The 15,900-nt window shown below is 33.1% G+C and overlaps 1 protein-coding gene and 2 pseudogenes across 11 annotated transcripts in view; 2 read left to right on the top strand and 1 right to left on the bottom strand.

Annotated features, from left to right (window-relative positions):
• LOC145293795 (sodium-dependent phosphate transporter 1-A-like) overlaps positions 1–15,900 on the bottom strand; it is a 263,709-nt gene that overhangs the window by 104,996 nt on the left and 142,813 nt on the right. For all 11 annotated transcript variants that reach the window (XM_080140353.1, XM_080140352.1, XM_080140350.1 and 8 more), the window contains one exon: positions 7,227–7,329. The gene's annotated coding sequence lies outside the window, so the exon portion shown is untranslated. The remainder of the gene's footprint in view (positions 1–7,226; positions 7,330–15,900) is intronic.
• On the top strand, positions 6,006–6,183 carry LOC145294442 (U2 spliceosomal RNA; annotated as a pseudogene).
• Positions 6,257–6,381, top strand: LOC145294371 (U2 spliceosomal RNA; annotated as a pseudogene).

Raw genomic sequence — 15,900 nt, 5'->3', positions numbered from 1 at the left:
GTAACAGTTGACAAACAGTTTAAAATCTAATGATCCCCAGGTGACATTTTTGAAATTTTGACCCATTAGCAGTTCTTTTTTCCAGATGAAAACTGATTCAAAAGTTTTCCACATTTCTGAATACCCTCTATACCAAATTTCAAGTCTGTAGATTAAAAATTCGTTGAGTATATAGGTTGAGAGTTGTCCTCACACACACACACATTCTCACTTTACATATATAATCAGCATTTGATATATAACAAATGCATTGAAGATTGCTACAAGGAAAGTGGGTTCCCTCTATCATGCTAGAAAACTCCTCACACTTGCTAGTATCCTTAATAAAGCCAACATTCATCCATGCATGGAGTGCTTTTGTCATATATGTGCTGGTGCACCAGCCACTAATCTTTCTCTAAGAAAGAATCTAAAAAAAGATTCTCTAAGCTAATGTCCTGTACTGTTCACAACCGTGTCTCATCGCTGCAATGCTGTATTCCTGTGCTTGTTTTACAAGTAGTTCAATGGAATGTGCTCCAATGAACTTGTTGCTCTGGTGTCCCCTCAAGGTAAATACACTCGACCAACCTGACAATCAGCTAAACCCCCTTCCCTTCAATGTTGAAATCCCATAGGGCTTTCTATTCTAATACGTTATTTCCTCAAGCTCAACTGCTAGCCTTTGAAATTCCCGGTTTTCTCGATTTTACCAACATTCAGAAATTTAAATATAATGGGAACAAACATCTTGCTACACAACACTCCTCTTAGGATATAAATCTGATCTCTGATTCTCAGTAACCCTTATATCTTTGTGGCAATGGGTCTTGTTTGGGGCGAATAAAAAAAGTGTAACATAGGTGAACTCCAAAAAATGCCATCAATGGAATCGTTAATAAAATTCACAATCCTTTTTGCAATACGACCATATTTAATACAAATATACTGACTTGTCCACCAAGTTCCAGTCAAGAATTTTCAACTGTTATTGCTTTATCACTGTTTAATTATAAGCACACCTGGATAAGACATGCAAAATTGTTAAGAACTCTGACACATTCCTCTCTTGAAACTGCATTTTAAGTAAATACAGAAAATCTACACAAAAATATATTATATCGTCTTCTAACAACTTATGTGGATACATAAAATAATAATCCTAATAATATATATATATATATATATATATATATATATATAAGTTCAGATGAATTCACTTGATGCAAGGAACTAAAAACAAAAGATGATTATCTCAAATAAAGATCAAGGCTATAGATAGGAAGAAAACAGTTAACAGGAAGAATTTACCAAGCTTGCCGTTTTTGTAAAGAAGCTACTGGAAAAGATGCTATATTACAATGAGGTATGAAAATAGCAAACTGATGGAGATCACTCGAGCAACGATACATAATAAATAAATTTCAGATCAATTGATTTTAAATGACAGATAACATGGTTCTAAGAAAAGAATAAAAGTCATTTAATATTCCTATAAATGAACTTTGAGGAAATTTTTGCTCTACTTTCATCTTAGTAAAAGATGACAATGTTCTATTTTTCCATCAAATGTGTTTAATAATTTATTCATTCAGATGAGAGTGATTATATGCATATAACACTAACTGATCATATAAAGTCGAGTTATTTTTCCACTCTTTAACATTGAAATTAAAATCCTACTTTTTCTATTGGTATTTAATTGCTTCACTACGAGAAAAATATGTGACACAAAGTCGTTTCTAATGTGCAAGAAAACCAGCTCGCTCAAAAAGGGGCACTCTAAAAGTAGGCGAAAATAAAAATTGCCTTAACATAGAAGGGTTTTCTCTACATTGACTAAGGACAAATTAACTTGAGTGTAGCATCAGAACAGATACTACACTCTGATCTTATATATTTAGTGTATTGGACATCATAATAACATTACATACATTAAAATAAAAATCAGCATAATTTCCATTAAACTTGAGCATGAAACTTAACTTTGAGAGGGGGGGGTCTGTCTAATTGTCTTCTTTTTTTTTTTTTTTTTTTTTTTTTACATAGGTATCACCACTTATCAAGGCCAAGAGACCACTCAAGGATAAGGGTTAAAGAGTGTACAGTAGACATTGGACAATATAGTAATCATTAGTAATGAAAATTTGGTAAATTTGAAAACTTATATAGAACGGCTCATCAAGAACTTATTTACGTTAGACTTGAACACAACGATATTGTAGTCAGCCGGAAAGCAGGAAAACGGAAGACAATTCCACAGGCGTGCAGTTCTAAGAAAGAAGCTTTGTTCATGGAATCTATGTTTTGGTTTAGGCACAGATAAAGAGTGGGGGGAATTATTGATAGTGTGTACAGCTAGACGAGTGTTTCTTGTGAAAGTTAGGCGAGGGGGGACCATAGATTGAAGCTCAGTTGAACACCTTCCATGAAAATAACGATACATCAGAGACAAACTCGCAACATCTCTTCTGTGAGATAGAGGTTGCAAGGAAGAGAAAAGGACATCTCCTACGAGGCTACGAAGTCTATTTTGAACACTATCAAGGCAGGACAAGTCCTTTCTAGCAGCTCCTGCCCATATGTGGCAACAATATTCCATCCTTGGACGTACCTGGCTCTTATATAGATAGAGAATAGCATCAGCAGGGAGATATTTACCGGATCAATAGAAAGATCCCACCATTTTTCCAGCGGCCTTGGCAACAGATTTGATGTACGTGTTCCATTTAAGATCAGGAGTAATGGTCAAGCCCAGAAGCTTGTAAAAACTTGAGGCCTCCTGAAGACGAGAGCCATTCATTTTAATTGATGCCAGATGTGGATCAGAATGTTGATGATGTAAAGAGAGAAGCTTGGTTTTAGATGCATTAAAAGTAACCAGCCACTCCTTTCCCCATTGTACTACGTGCTCAAGATCAGAGGAGAGAGAATTGGAGAGAACTTGGTCGTTTACTGTCTTAGATGTGCTACCATAAATGGTAGTGTCGTCAGCATAAATGCCTACAAATGATGTAAGGATGTGATTTGGAAGATCATTAATGTAGATCAGGAAAAGAGTTGGGCCCAGGATGGACCCCTGAGGGACACCAGCATTAATACTGTGAGCTTCTGATTTTTGCCCCTCAACTACTACTCTTATGAACCTATCAGAAAGAAATGATTTAATAATTGAGAAGACATTTCCAGCTATACCATAGCTAGAGATCTTATGAAGTAAACCTTTATGCCATACCCTATCAAAGGCCTTAGATATGTCAAGAGCAATTGCCCTAAAAATGTGGCCTCCGTCGAGAGATTTGCTAATGCTATTAGATATAACTGTAAGCACATCTGCTGTAGATCTAGCAGAACGGAAACCATATTGAGTGTCACTAAGAAGGTTATTTTTGTTGAGATGGTTGATTACTTCTGTATTAAACACAGATTCCAACAACTTACTCATGACGCACAGGAGACTTATTGGCCTGTACTGAGAGGGGGATGAGCGATCACCTGAATTCTTAAATACAGGGCATACTGATGAAATTTTCCAGGGAGATGGGAAACTATTCTCCTTAAGACAACGTTTAAACAGTTTTGTAAGTATGGGCGCTAGTTCAGGTTGAAGTTTTTTGAGTACTATAATTGGAATACCATCAGGGCCAGTTGCTTTACTCGAATCAAGGTTTTTGATTAGCTTCGCAACATCACGTACAGATATACGTATATCACATAGCGTGTTTTCTGATACAGGAGGAAATATTGGGGGTTGGCAGCCTTGGTCGCAAAGGGTAGAATTAGCTGCAAAGTTCTTGACAAAGAGTTTGGCTTTGTCTGATGCTGACGAGATTACCTCAGGTCCATTGATAATAGTTGGGATGGAGCACACGCTTCTGTTCAGGATTCTGTTTGCTATTTGCCAAAACTGGTGGGAACCAAGCCGCTGCTCAGCTACTTTGGACTTAACAGATTGAGCATACATAATTGTCTACGATACTTTGAGATTACTCTTAACTGACCCCTTTTACCACAATACCGCAGTTACATACTTTTTTCCTTAGATAATGGTGGATCAGTGTTGTCGATAACATAAATAGCATTGAAGTCCAACAGATGCTAGTGATAGGATGATTCTAAAATTTTTCCAGATTCCGATCCAATTACCGATTCTGTGCAAATTTCTGATTGCGATACGATTCTTGATTCTGATTCTTTCATATTTTATAAATATTTAATTAGAGATTCGTTGATTTTGTAAATTTTCAAATTATTACATAAGCTCCCAGGAAATTTCCGCATATATTTTTTCTGAAATGTTTTCCTTGTAATTGATTAAAAATTGTAAGACAAGAAAAGATTTATTTTGATTTAAAAGCGGGGGCATTGTTAAATATTGTGTGCCTTCCTTCTATGAATGAAGTTTAAATTTTATTTTAATTATCAAAATTTGGTGGGTTATTAAATTGATTTGCCTTGCTGTAAAAAAACAAAAACGAGATGCAAATGATAATAAAAAATTTGTAGATTTACACTCTCAGCTAAATCCCTATTCCAAAATAAAATATTACTTAAAAAAAATTGACAGAAAGAAAAGCAATTATTTTAGTATTTAGAATGGATGATCAGTTTCCAATATAAATTTAACGTGGAATAATCGATAATTCGTTTTGAGAGACGCTAGCCTGCCAGATTTCAATTCGCCATTTTAATTCACCAAAAAGTCCGCCAGTGCACCAAATTTCATTCCGTCATAAAAACAAATTTCTACAAACACATTTGTACATTTTTGTCTAACGAACAAACATAAAATTATATAAAAAAAAAACATGTTTATTATTTTTTAAATCCAACAACAGAGCTGAAGTCAACGTTTTGCTTCTAAAACAAAACTAACTTTTTTGATAAATCTGTGGCATATGGGGAAATATTTTTCTAATGAAATAAAAATCAATAAAGTTTATTTTTACAAGAACATTTATACATTTATCTAGCCAATAAACATAAACTAACGCATGAAAAGCTACGTTTATTATTTTTTTAAATCCAACATATATTCTAATACGAATTTAGGTAAAAATGAAAAGCTACGTTTACTATTTTTTAAAATCCAACTTATATTCTAATACAAATATTGGTAAAAATGGCAAAAGTTAATAAATAAGTAAAAATGGCAAGTTGACAAGGAAAGTGGGAACTAAGCTCTCATTCCTCTAGTTTAAAATCCTCCCCCAAAATAAAATTAAATATGCTTTTTTTTGTTAGTTTGACCATGCTTTTAGCAAGCCAGTGTGAAAAGTCTTTAGAAGTAGAGATAAAGACTATAAAATTGTATTGCTGTTATATCCACTCCTTTCTTTCTCTATTAGTTTGACTGTTTATCTAATATTAACCCTAACAAAGCAATTATGTTTTTAGTCTGTTAGTCCTTTTGTGCTTGGCCTTTTTGGTTAAGATCAAAGGTCTGTTGTTAATAGATGCTGTTCTTAGCTTTTTAAGCTTTTCTTGACTTTTGGCCAAGATCAAAGTGTAGTATCCCCCCCCCCCGCCCTCGACACAAATGAATTATTGTACCATTTTTATTATTTTTTTTTGTTTTTACATGTTTTAAAAATTGGGAGTTAAGTAGGATGTCCCCCAGTATGAAAGGGTGAATGCTGTATTATGGTGAAAGATACTAGCTGGGAGAAACTTTTGATTTTGTTTAGTTCTGGAATGACAAGGATGACCAACGACACCCCCCCACCTTTTGAGTTGGCCATGTGCCTAAGTTTTTTGTTCAGTGTTGATTTTCAATGTATTTTTAACATGAATAAAGGATTTAATATCTAAAAGTGTAGTATCTGTTCCAGCAGATACTGCAAGCAAAGACATTATGTGGGGGCAACCCCATGTATAAGACCTTGGTCAATGTAGGGGCAACCCTTCATACCAATTGTCATTATCCAGCTCCCCTACTCCCCAGGGAGTTGGTCCCCATTTCCTCTTCACTCCTCACATAAAAATCGGCCTTGTGCCCAATTTGCTCGGTGGGGGAGCAAATAAATACACTTCTCTTGGCCTTTTGGCCAAGATCAAAGTGTAGTATCTGATCTGGCAGATACTGCAAGCAAAGACCCTATGTGGGGGCAACCCCACATATAAGACCTTGGTCAATGAAGGGACAACCTTTCATACTAATTGTCACTATCCAGCTCCCCTACTCCCCGGGGAGTTGGTCCCCATTTCTTCTTCACTCCTCACATAAAAAATCGGCCTTGTGCCTAATTTGCTCGGTGGGAGAGCAAATAAATACCTACCCTCTTCTTGGCCTTTTGGCCAAGATCAAAGTGTAGTATCTGTCTTACCACATGCTGTACTTATTGTGATATGAAGTGGGGGATCACTTTTCTGTATTAATTTAATGTAAAATGATCACCCACTTTACAACCAGTCAGTCTCAAAGCCATTCAAGTCGTTCTCCAGATCATTCAAGTTGTTTTTGAAGGAGTCCAGTTATTTTTTAAGCATTCAAGTCATTCCTAAGGTCATTCAATTCATCCTTAAGTTCATTAAAGTCATTCTAAGTTATTTACTTTTTATATATTTAAGTCATTTCAGCCCATTTTTCGGTCATTTTAGTTTATCTTTAAGAATTTCATGTCAATCCTACATTCACGCATTCATTCATTACACGAGAGCACGCGACTAATGGCTATCAGCCATGTTTGATATGATAGGGGCGCATCTGAAATATATATTTCTGTTTAGAGCACAATTGAACAATGATACTTGACTTTTGAATTTTAAACTTTAATTCAAGCCATTATATATAAAAAATAATTTTATAAAATCAACATTACGTTCTCTACAGTGCAATGTAGACTATAATGTACTGTGGATTAAGTAACTCCAACTAGAGCAAATTGATTGGTTATCACGAAGTATGATATATAACTGAAGAGAACCTTATAGAACAGCTAAAACGTGACAACAAAAAACTGGTGACACAATTTGTAGATAATGTGAGGCAGAAAAAATAACTTGGAAAAGAAATTCGTTCAACTAATTTAAAACAAATGAAAAAGAATTGTTAAATATTTTTCACTATTTGGCTATCTTTTATCGAAAGTTACCCAACGAGGTGAAATGATTGTCAACTGAAAGATAATGAATAATTAAAGGTATCATTCAAGTTTGATTACAAGTGGAATGAATTATGGCAAGTATAAAAATACATTTTTCAGATTATCTACTGATGCAATAGCAAATATAAGAAACATACTTACTGTGAAAAAGTGAAAAGTGGGTTTGAATAGACATCTTTTTTATGGAAGACATTTGTAAGTTCATAAGAATTTGGTAAAATTCAATATGGCTGGTTGTGATATTCTGGAAAGATAAAAGAAATAAACAAATTGATAAATAGTGGAAAAGAGTTTTTAGTTTTTTTTATATTGTACAAAGGTTTAGTTTCTTTGGTATTCTACAAATAAAAATTGTAAATACATATTTTAGACTATAAAAAATACTATTGTACTAACAAGTTATAAGCTCTAAAATTCTTGAAGTCATATATAATATAGAGTAAAATTTCTGAATATCTTGGAGTAGCAATAAAAGCTACAACTTTCATATCTGAAATTACTAAATTGACAATAGCCGACAAGTGATTTGTGTTTCTATTCTAAACAAGCTGTAACATTAAAAGAAGTCTCACTTGGTGATATTTGATTTAAGCTCAATAAAAAAACATAAAAACTAATAACCATGTCAACAGTGAAACATTTGAGAAATGCATGGTTGAAATGATTTACAGCTGACATTAATAACAACTTTCAAGAGTCAGGATCAATAAATACTAAAAGACAAGACAGGATTGACCCAGACCGAGGTTGAGTTCAATGTGGATTTTTGATTCTAGGATCAACACGAGAAAATATTATTATGTACACAGATGTTGTTTTCACATCAGTTGTGTTGACAGAATAGAGTTCGTATGCAGAGACCCACATGTCAAATTTCTGAGATCATCAAAAGAGGTAAGAAAATAAAATTGTGTAAAACAGTAGAAAAACAGGGAAAGGAAAGAGAAAATAAAAAGGTAAAATATACAGAAATGAAGGAAAGAAAGGAAAAAAAGATAAAAAGTAATGTTGATGGAAAACAGAAATAAAATCTAATAATTTTGAACCATAGAAAATAAATGTACCCAATGCAAGTGGTCTGAGGAAAGAAGCCATTAGACAATCTTTCAGCATCTCGGAACTCTACAGTGAAGAGCTAGGTTTTTCCTACTAGTCGAATGAGTCAGGATAGTTTACTAGTGTAGTAAGTTCATTCAAAGCACATGGAAGTGCTTGTAAAACAAATACAATGATGCAACTGATGTGACAATGGTTTCATCTCTCTTATCCAGTGTGTGATATATACGTTCAAAGATTGCTGTTAGGATATCCACAGTAGAACTGGATCACCTAAATATTGACTGTTGGTCACAGAAAAGGTTAGCCTTTTCAAGATGATGAATTACCACTAGATTAATTATTAATTCTAAATTTTTAGTGAAGAACAGGAGGAGACTTATGGGTTGATAATTATGCAAGTTCTTTTGCCAAAGTTCTTGAAAGCTGATATCACTGAGGAAATTTAACAGCCATCAGGGAAGCAAAATTCTGCAAGGAATTTCATATAGAATTTCAAAAGAACAGGGGCCAGCTGAGCTGAGCGTTTTTTTATTATTATAACAAGGTAGAGTTTTGAGTAAATTGCCAGGTAAGTAGTTCAATTTTATCTCTTGTTGTGCAAGCAACTATTTAAATCATGTTATTCTTTTTAAATATGATTTAAAACTATTAGGTTGCCTTTAATTCATTTTTGATTTCAATAAATATACAATCAAAATTTATTATTTAAAAGTAACATATAGGCAAGAAGGACTTGTGACCCTGTTGTATAAAAAAAACCCAATAAACTATAAAATAACTTACAACCGAAATAATTAAACCAAACAAAAAAGATTCAGAGATTTATTGAAATATATATAGAATAAAAAAATCTTCAATTTATTTTTATATCAGTTAATGTTAATAATAATAATAGCAATAATAACAACAATGACAACAACAACAACAATAATAAATCTGAAAAAAAGACTAAGAGAAATTGGAATCAAGGACAACACTGGGAGTATACAATGAATGGCAATGCTGAAAATAGCTGAAATCTTGAGGAAAATTCTTGAATATAGAAACCAACCAACACAAACTATAAACACTAAACAGCCATATGCAAACTGCAACAGAAATAAGACAAAGAAATTAACCCAAGGGAACTGAAACCGTCACTGGCCCCCTCAAAAAAAAAAAAAAAAAAAGTATCAGCCTTGACTCAAAATAGCTGTAAAGGGTCAAGGATGGAAAGATTGAGGAGGGAGAGCACTAACTAGATCTCTACTAAAAAAGTATGAAGTATTGGGAAAGCCTATTGCCTCCTAATGAAGTTTAATGGTTGTTGCTGGTAGAAAATTTATAGTAAGTAGCTTTTTTAAATTTTTTTTTACATGAGAGTCATCAATTATCAAGGCCTGAAAGCCATTCAAAGATAAGGGTTAATGAATGGTTAGTGGTAGAAATGGGATAGAAATGGACTATTTAGTGGGGCTCAACAAGAACTTGTTTACATTGGATTTGAAGACAACCATATTGTAGTGAGCTCGAAAGCAGGTCAGCACAACAAAGTTCCACAGATATGCAGTTCTAGGAAAGAAGCTTTGTTCACGGAATTTGTGCTTAGATTTAGGCACAGATAATGAGTGGGGGATGCTGTTAATGGTCATTGTAGCTAGATGAATGTTTGTGAAAGTTTGACAAGGGGGATCATAGATTGAAGTGCAGACAGGCTCGCATTGCTTCTTCTGTGAGAGTGAGTGAGTGTATTTGTTTAACGGCATTTCAACCTCTAAGAGTCATTTAATGCCAAAAAAGTTTTGTTGATAGGTTTTCAGTTTCTTGTAAAAAATTTTTAAGTTTCTTGAAAAAGTTTATCTTTTGAAGCAAGATGTTTTAGGTTTTCCGAAAAATTGTTTTAGTTGTAAGAGATTTGTTTTTCTAAACTGAATTTTACTTGTTTACTTTATAGGAGTTTGAATACATTTGTTTCTTTTAAATAGTTTGATTTGTTGGGGTTCCACTTCTTGGAACACTTTTCTAATGTTTGTTGTTTTAAAATATTTCTTCCAAGTGTGTTTGTGTTTTCTACATTCTGTCAGTAGATGTTTAATTGTTAGTTGTTGTTAGTTGTTAGTTGCAGAGTGTACAATTTGGTGATTAGGTAGGAATGAGTTAATTTTGTATGTCCAATTCAGATTCAGTTTAGTACAATTTCTTCTCTTCTTCCTTTAAAATTTTTTTGTTTTTCGTTTTTAATTATTGGTTAGTGTTCGTGCAATTTGTTTGCAGTGCATTTGTTCCATTCCTCTTGCCACATGTTTTCTATATATTCGTTGATTTTTTTTTTTAGGTCTGTGTGTGGTGTTTTAATTTTTTCCATTTGGTGGTTTGTGGCTTCTTTAGCAAGTTTGTCTGCTTTTTCATTTCCTGGAATGCCGACATGACTTTGTATCCAGGCTATTATAATTTTTTTTATTGTTTTTTTTTTGGTTATTTCATTGTATTCTTGTATAATTTCTGTGATGAAAGGATGTTTAGATTTTACTTCAAGGGCCATGATACAGGATAGTGAGTGTATATATTATGGCTTTTTGTTCGTTGATGTTTTTGATGTGTTTGAGAGCTATTTTGATGGCCTACAGTTCGGCTGTATATATTGAAGCCTCGTTGGGCAGTCGTATTTGATATTGATTTTGTCCATCTGTGCATGCTGCACTTGTTCCGTTTATAGTTTTAGACCCATCGGTGTATATTTCTATGTATTCTGCATATTTTTCTCTTAGTTCTCCAAAGTTGCTTCTGTTTGTTATATTATTTGTAATGTTTTTCTTGTAAGTAGTAAGTGTTATGTCGGTTTCTGGTTTGTGTAATGTCCATGGGGGTCTGTCGTTTGTTTTCTGAGTAATTATATTGTCGGGGTTTTCATTGATTTGATGTATTATTTCTTTAATTCTGTGTCCAAAGGAGGGTATACTTTTTGGTTTCCTTGAATAAGAGTTTGTACATTGTAAGTTGAAGGTAGTTTTGTATGTTGGGTTTTCGGGGTTGGTTTGTAGTTTTGTTGCGTATTGTAATGCTAGTTTTTTCCATCTTAAGTGCAGGGGTAGTTCTTGAGCTTCTACGTGAAGGCTTTCCATTGGAGAAGTTCGGTAGGCTCCCAGGCTAAGTCTTAAACTTTGATTCTGTATTGTTAGTAATTTGTTTTTGTAGGATTTGTAAGTAGAGCTGTATATGGCACAACCGTAGTCCAGTTTGGATCTGATATGTGAGCGATATATTTTGAGCATTGTAGCTTGATCTACTCCCCAGTCTAGTTTTGATACTATTTTTAAGATATTTATTGCTTTTAAGCATTTTTGTTTTAATTTGTTAATGTGCTCCTTGAAGTTTAGTTTGTTGTCTAAAATGATCCCTAGAAATTTGGTGTGTTGTACTACTGGTATTAGTTGTCCATCTAGTTTGAGCTGTGGATCAAGGTGGTATTTTCGTTTCCTACAAAAGTGGATACATGTGGTTTTGCTTTTGGACATTTTAAATCCATTTTGGTTAACCCAAAGATCTATTTTGTTAAGGCAATGTTGCATTTGTCTTTCAATAGTTGGCATATTTGGTGAGGAGCAAGTTATTGAAAAGTCATCAACAAATAGTGTTTTTTCGAATCCCATGTTAACATTTTCGATTATACCGTTGATTTTAATTAGAAAAAGGGTGGCAGATAGTACGCTACCCTGTGGTACCCCTGTTTCTTGTGTGTATTGATCTGATGTATTTCCTAAGCATACTTTAAATGTTCTGTGGGATAGGAATTCTTGGATAAATTTTGCTAGGTTTCCTCTGATTCCCATATTATGAATATCTTTCAAGATTCCATATCTCCACGTGGTGTCATACGCCTTTTTGATATCAAAAAAGATTGAGACCACGTGATGGTTTCTTATTAGACCGTTACGAATATATGTTTCTAGCCGAATAAGTTGGTCATTAGTACCTTGATTTTGTCTAAATCCGCTTTGGTGTGTAGAAATGAGGTTATATTTTTCTAAATGCCACATTAGTCTTGTATTGACCATCCTTTCTGTTGTTTTGCATATACAGCTTGTTAGGGCGATAGGATGATAATTGGTAGGGTTGGAGTGATCTTTTCCTGCTTTAGGAATTGGGATGATATTGGAGTCGAGCCAGTGTTTTGGAAAATTGTTAGTCCACTATATTTTGTTAATTATCTGTAAGAGAATGTTGAGAGATGTTCTTCTGTGAGAAAGAGGTTGCAGGGAAGAAAAAAGAGCATCACCTACTGGTTTTGAAGTCAGTTTTGAACTTTGTTCCAAGCAGATTCCACTCAGATATGGCAACAGTATTCCATTTTAGGATATATCTGGCTTTTATACAGGGAGAGGATTGCGTTGAGATTGGGAGTTAGGTACCTTCTGGAGCGGTAAAATGACGCAAACATTTTTCCAGCAACATTGGCAACAGATTTGATGTAAGTCTCCATTTCCGGTCAGGAGTGAAGGTCAGTCCTAGAAGTTTGTCAAAACAGAGAGCCATTCATATCAATTGGTGCCAAGTGGGGATCAGAGCAATTATGTTGAAAAGGTAAAAGCTTGGTTTTAGATGCGTTAAAAATTAACCAGCCAATTTTTTTAAACCCATTGCACTACATGCCCAAGGTCTGAGGAGAGAAACTCAGAGAGATCTTGGTCATTGTTGGCCTTTAAAATGTTGCCATAGATTGTAGTGTCATCTGAGTATATGTTGCCAAGTGAAGGTTTTGGAGGGTATGCTGATAGCTAGTGAATACAAATAATAACATTGCAAAGGTGGCAAAAGAAAAACAGACAATAAATTGTCTGATTGTTTCTCTGTATTAATAAAACTAAGTAACTAGAGCTGTAATATTTTGAAAGTGCTTTTAAATGTTGGTTAGAGTAATTAAAGGCCAAAATGTCAAACAGTAATCTTCAAATGAATCCCTAGTGTATTAAAAAAGATGAGCAAAATCCTACTAAGTATTTTTATAGAATAGTGGCTCATTCAAGCACAAATCATATTTATATTGTAGACAACAGGAAATTGAACTTTGCTGCCTTTATGATAAGGAAACAAATTAATTTGAAAATAAAGTTTTAGTTTCATCAGAATGCATAAAAAAATGTCCGATTTATTTTTGCCTATAATATTAATAATTTCCTTTAACTTCATTAAGTTATGTTTCTATATTTGTATGTACGGGATTTGCACCTAACTAATCATTATGAATTTTAGAACAGAGCTGCTAGGCATAAGGGGATCCGAATGTGGGCTATATTTAGTCTAATTTACTTGCATGAAAAGGGGGGGGGGTAAAAGGGCAGAAGCTTTTCATTAAATTTTAGATACTTCCAATTTTTATTAAATTTTAATACGTATTAGACATCAATTCGTAAATATTCCTCAAATTTTACTCTCTTTGCAGTATTTTAAAGAGTTTTTAGGGGGTATGGTTTGGTCAAGACTTCATATTTGACATTTAAAATATATCCAATTTACATTGAATTTGATAAATTATATTTCGAGTTTAATCTTTAATATAAAAGTGGTGCAAAACTGTTCTATTGAGGGAATTAATTTTATTCGTCTTGACATGAAAATTTTTCTAGTGATAATGGTAACAGCAGTTATAAAGCCAATAAAGATCAACGAATGTTCCACACTTTCAATACTTTATTATCACCAAAATCAGTGAAACTGCACATTTTTCAATCAAATCAATTGACTGCCCACTCTAGTCAAGAACCTATCACAGTGCACTGAGAGGAAGCTTCATATGCCCCCCCACCCCACAATGACTTGGTCCACAATACATTGTAGTCTACAAAACACTGTAGAGAATCTACTATTGATTTTATAAAATTATTTTATAAAATTATTTTATATATCTTGAAGTTTAAAATGCAAAAGCCAAGTTCAACTGTGTTCTAAATAGAAACAATCATCTCCAATGCACTCATGTCAGAGAGACTACTGTTGATTTTATATGCCAAGCCCTTTTGCTTGTGCGGCGATAAAATTTCTCAAATGCGCTTATGATGTTAGACTGTATAAGGGTGTTAACTTTGGTCAAAATCAAACTGTTCCTTCTTTAATTGGATTTTTTTTATTTATCGATTTTCGATACTTATCAGAGGTATTCTGATACAAAATCTATCTAACAGCACTCACAGACACATAAAATGTATTTGTGTGAATTTTTTTAAAAATCGGACCAGCTATTTCAGAGTCCATAGAAAATTAACTTACATACATACATAAGTAGAGATTTATTATCTACAATTTCTATAGTTAAAGTTTTGCATCATTGCTTTCTTGAAGCTTTATCAATTAAATTACTGTATATTTTGGCATATAAGGCGACCGTCAGATAAGACAAGGTAAAAAATCGCAGCATATTTTAATGAATTTATGATATATCGGTTGTATAAGACGATTACTAAATCACAAAACCATGTTTGTTTAGCCTAGGCTACAGATTGCAACACCCGGTATCTTATGAAATATTGGTTTTTAAAGATGATTTTTTTTTTAACTTTAAAGGTCGTCTTATACAGTATTTATAATATATTTTTGAAAAGTCAATAATTAAAACTCATTACTTCCAATACTAGATTTATTAATTATTTATTATTGCGTAACCAATATGTTAATCAATGATGAGATTCACTGTGTTAACTAGAATTTTACTGTATATACAAGATGTTCGACAGGAAAACTAGGATTGTCATTGAGAGTTCTTTAAATACAAAATATATAATTAATTCTGTTTCTGACTTTTGACTATGTTCTTAAAAAGAAAAAGAAAATTTCAGATGAATTTCATTGACTTCCATATTAAATATTAAATTCGATGGATATTCCATTTTGAAATGTCAAGGTAAGAAGCATAAAATGGTGTTGACTCCAAAGATTTTTTGCTTTTTTTTAAAAATTCATTTTTAAAGTTATTTATTTTAAATAAGAAATATATTACACTAATAAAAACTATCATAACTATTTTTCTTAAATTCGAACAAACATTGTGCGCCATAGATGACACATTGACTAGTTCATTTTTTTAATATACAATACTTCAGTAGGATCAGCATTAATTCTGGATATCTATAAACATCAGAGACAATGTTTTATTTAAATAAAAATTAGCATATAACAATAAAAAATAGTAATATAGTGTTTAGGTCTAGATACAGAAGTATGTAAGGGTCTATATTCCTATAGTAATTATATTATAAAATGAAAAGAAAAGCTACAGAAAGAAATGTCAACAACTTTAGAATAAAAGAAGCAATACTAACAGCTAGACTCAACCCAGAATTAGAACTCAGCACAAAGTACTTAATCCAAACAAAATATAAAATAAACAAAAAACAAACAGCATATAAAATAACAGTGTAAGAGGAATAATCAAACGGAGCTATCATGTATTGAGCGTCCAAACATTAAAACAACATCTGGTTCTATAACAACCAATTCATTTGAAAAATAAGCGAGTGATTATATTAGATTATAGATGGTAGATCTACTAGTATAAATTTTGAGACGTGAACAGACTGAGCTGTTTCTACATGAAATAATATTCTTAGAGTGTATTCTAGACTGTTCTGACACTAGGGTCAAATTTAACTGAGTAGGGTCAGAAGGGCTAAAGTCAGTGACATGCAATGAGATCACCTGTGAATGTGACGTCACGTGGGAGTGAGAAAGAACGATTAGATTTCAAAAAGAAATCATTGTGGAAATTTACGTAAAGTGGATGATT

Source organism: Euprymna scolopes, chromosome 15 (genome assembly GCF_053919585.1).
Source record: "Euprymna scolopes isolate OS-2025 chromosome 15, ASM5391958v1, whole genome shotgun sequence".
Taxonomy (NCBI): Eukaryota; Metazoa; Mollusca; class Cephalopoda; order Sepiida; family Sepiolidae; genus Euprymna; species Euprymna scolopes.
The sequence above is the reverse complement of the archived record's forward strand: the minus strand, read 5'-3'. Positions and strand labels throughout refer to the sequence as shown.